Below are 4,412 nucleotides of genomic sequence, written 5' to 3'. Positions count from 1 at the left end.
TTCTACAACTAATAAACTTAATAGTCAAAGATGAAATGCTTTCCCTTTAAGTTAAATAATAAGCAAGGTTCTTAGTGTTCAGTACTGCTGTTCATATAATACCTGAGGTCCTGGCCAATGCAGTAAGGGAGAAGGGGGGAAGAGAAGAAAAGGGGGAAAGAGGAAAGCAGGAGGAGAAGGACACAGGGAGGGAGATACAGAGGGAAGGAGACTTACAGGGAGAGAGAAGCAGACAATAAAGAAAAGGCACACACATCAGAAAGGACAAAATCAACACTTTCTACTTGTGGACAACATAATTGTCCACACAGGAAATTTCAGAATCTACCAAAGAATCTACTAGAATACGTAAGTGAGTTTAGGAAGATTACAGGATACAAAGTCAACATAAAAATCAATTGTTTTTATATAACAGTGGTGAATAACTGAGTATTAAAAAATTTTTAAAGTTATTTATAGTAGCACTAAAACTACGAGATACTTAAGTATAAATCAATCAAATTATGATCGAGATCTGTATGTTGAAAACTACAAAACTGATGAAACATTTTTAAAAACTGAAATAAATGGAGAGGCATATTGTGGTTACAAGACTCAGTATTGTTAAGATGTCAAATTGATCTATAGATTCAAGGCAACTCCTGTCAAAATCTCAGCAGGAGTCCTTGTAGTTAATTAACATGCTGATTCCAAAATTTATATGGAAGGGCAAAAGAACAAGAAAAGCTAAAACATTTTTGTGAGGAAAAAAAAGAATAAAGTTAGAGGAATCATATTACCTAATTTCAAAACTTACTACAAAGCTACAGTAACCAAGACAGTACAATAACGAAGGGACAAAGTTAAAGAAGACAGGATCCAGAAATAAATCCACACATTCTAAACTGATTTTCGACAAAGTATAAAGACAATTTAGGAGAGAAAGAATAAGCTTTTTAACAAGTTGTGTTAGAGTGGCTGGTATACATTCACAAAAACAAAAAGCCCTTGACTGATAGCTTGCACCATATAAAAAAAATTAACTGAAAATAGATCACAGACTAAATGTAGTACCTAAATTTTCTAGTACACGTGTTAGCAAACTAAAGCCAAATTTTTACCTGTTTTTATAAAGTTTAATGAACACTTACTCATTTATCAATCAGTGATGGTTTTTTTTTAGGCTATGCTACAACAGAGACCCTAAGATCTTCAAAGTCTAACACACTATCTGGCCCTTTACAGAAGACATTTGCTCCCCTTTATTCTAGAGACAGAAAGTCTCTGTAACTTCACATTAGCCAAAGATTTCTTAGACTTGACACCAAAAGCATGATCCAAAAAAAAAAAAATAAATAAATAAAATAAAAACATGATAAATGGACTTCCATCAAAATGTAAAATGTCTGCTCTTTGAAAGATATTGTTAAGAAAATGAAATAAGACTAGGAGAAAATATTTACAAATCATATTTTTGATAAAGAATTTGTATTAAGAACATATAAAGGATTCTCAAGATTCAATAAGAAATCGTACAACCCAGTTTTTAAAAAATGTGCAGAGAGTTGAACAGATACTTCACTAAACAATATATAGAAATGGCAAAGGAGAATATGAAAATAGACTCAGTATCGTTTATAATTGAGAAAATGGCAATAAAAACCAAAATGAAGTGCATTGTATATCCAGTCAAAACAAAACAAAATAGAAAAAACATCAAAACTCTTAGAGAGGATGTGAATCATCTGGAATTTTCATACAGTGTTGGTGGAAATGCAAAATGGTACAGCCACTTTGAAAAACTATTTGACAATTTTTTACTGAACAACCAGCAATCCTACTCCTAGAAATGTACTCAAGAGAAATAAAACTGAAATCTTCCATTCACCCAAAAACCTCTGGAAGAATGTTAATAGCAGAACAGAATGAGGGAACACAATGGAGGCAGGCCGGAGCCACTGCCGTTGCCATAACTGGTGGTAACCAGTGTGAGCTCGCCTGCCAGAAGAACATGAAAAAGCAGAGCGAATCGGTTAAGAGAAAGCACTGAAATGATGGGCTTTCTGCTGCCACGTGCAAGTAAAAGGGAGACCATGCAGCAGAAGCAGAAAAAGGCAAACGAGAAGGAGGAGAAACCCAAGTAGCTTTGTGGCTTCATGGCCAACTCTCTTGCCCTTTGCCTGTCCCACCACGCTCCCCTTTCCTCCTGGAATGCTCACGGGTCCCAGGAACAAGGGCATTCCCTTTACCCTGAGTCTGTAGTGGGTCCCTTTTGTGCTTCCTTCCCCTTAGGTAGCTTCTCCCCACTGGACCACTCCTGGGGGTAAGGGAGTTACCCCTTCCCAGTGTTTTATATTCCTGTGGGGCTCACCCCAAAGTATTAAAAGTAGCTTTGTAATTAAAAAAAAAAAAAAAGAATGTTAATAGAAGTTTTCATCATCACTAAAAACTGGAATCAACTTAAATGTCCTTCAACTAGTAAAGAGATTAACAAATCATGGTACATTCATACAATGGATTGTCACTCAGTAATTAAAAGGACCAAACTACTGATACATACAACAACACTTATGGATGTAGCTGATGAGAACATGCTTTTCTGTTAAGAGCAACCTAAATTGCAACGGGGGCAGGGGGGGGGCGGCAGGGATATTACACTGGACTGATCACAAATGGAGCTGGTAATCCATTTGTTTTAATGAAAGCACTAGGGCAGTGGTTGTCAACCTTCCTAATTGCAACGTTGTTACAAATGGAACAAAGTGGTTGCAACCCACAGGTTGAGCACTGATTTCTCAAGTGTAAAAACACTTCGCTGGCTTGTGACTACGTATACAGTGAGGCAATGATGTCCTAGAGCCATTGGGGATATATATCCTTTAGTTTAAAAGTTAATCAAATTAAATGCAACTTTTAGCCTTTCCAGACTCAGGCTGAAGATCCCTCCTCATCACTGCCTTAACACATTGGTAAAGCATAAATACTCTCTGGAAAATTCAAATCTATTTATTGAATGCCTTCTAAGTGTTAAGTGACTAAGATAGTTATATACTACGTACATACTTAATTTCTACCTTCAGACTTAAAATCTACTACATGGGATCAAACAAGTACGTAAATAAAGGCATGCTTACTGTGATTTAGTTTTTACAAATTGTTATGAAGGGGTGTTCACAATAGGTTAGCACAATCAGAAGAAACTTTCTATAGGAAGGAGTGTTTTGCAAAGGCTTCTCAGAAATGCACAGAAAGATGTGAGGGAAAAATAATTTAGACATTCATTGCCTTGGATTGCTACAAAGGTCTGGTGTAAGAAAACGAAAAGTATGTGACTGCAAATTGTTTGGTTATAATTAGTATTAGAGTATTTCAAATGTGAGATGTTAAAAGCTTCTAGGCTCAACTACAAATTAAGTGCTTGTAAACAGTAAAAATTCAGACCTGCTTCCCCTTCAAACTGACCTAAACCTAAGGAGTGGCTAATTCTCTCATCTAGGATTGAGGTTTACACTCAACCTGCCTTTGGAAATAGTTCCCAAGATGTTTGACATCTGTCCTCACCCATTAGTTTAACCTCTAGGCTTCTCACGTCCAAGAAAGTACTCTATTTATCATAAGACAGCTTCCCTCATCGTCTCCACCAAGACAAAAAGGGTTTGAAATCCTGGATACCTGGTTATTTCCTAGACCAACATCTTATAAATCTCTGTCTCTATAATCTCTACATAAGACTGTGCTGGTACACTCTCAAGTTTCTAGATCTAGTAATCCTTATAATAATAAACATAATCTCAGTTTAATCACCTACCAACAGTTTGCTCTTGGGGAAATCACTTAGTCTCCCTACGTTTCCTCATTCAATGAAGATGAGGACGATAAATACCTTTTTCTGACTAAGTTGTTGTAAAGATTAAATGAGATTATTGTGCTTAACATAATGATGCTATCACTATCATTAGCATAATCTAATTAACACAAAACCTTAATAGAAGAACAGTATCAAAAGGTTGCTGTGAATGGTTTAATATTTTCTTAATCATAATTAGGTGTAATCAACATATGTCCATGGCATTAGATGACTCCACAAAGTGTTATATTAAATGATATTTTTATTTTTCAATTTCAGATTAATGAGGGTGCATATGATTAGGTTGCATTGTTTGCATGTGTTAGGTAAAGTCCAAGTTGTAGTTGACCCCTTCAGCCAGGAGGTGTGCCATATACTTCTACATTGTACCCATCAGGTGGAGAGCTTACCCTTCCCCCTTCTTGAATTTTCTCTTGTGTGAGCACACAGTTGTTCAACTGGATGCTTGCTTTTATATTCTTGTGATACTTTACTTAGGGTGATGTTCTCCAAATCCATCCAGGTAAACACAAAAAATGTAGAGGTCTCTTTCTTAATGGCTGAATAGTATTCCATGGTATAAACA

At 36.0% G+C, this 4,412-nt stretch overlaps 1 pseudogene; it reads left to right on the top strand.

Annotated features, from left to right (window-relative positions):
* Positions 1-1,885: 1,885 nt before the first annotated feature.
* Positions 1,886-2,123, top strand: LOC100955540 (annotated as a pseudogene).
* The last annotated feature ends 2,289 nt before the right edge of the window (positions 2,124-4,412 follow it).

The sequence above is a fragment of the Otolemur garnettii genome, unplaced genomic scaffold (assembly GCF_000181295.1).
Source record: "Otolemur garnettii isolate 467f Iridium unplaced genomic scaffold, OtoGar3 scaffold00028, whole genome shotgun sequence".
NCBI lineage: Eukaryota > Metazoa > Chordata > Mammalia > Primates > Galagidae > Otolemur > Otolemur garnettii.
Note: the sequence above shows the minus strand (reverse complement) of the source record. Positions and strands in the feature narration are given on the sequence as shown.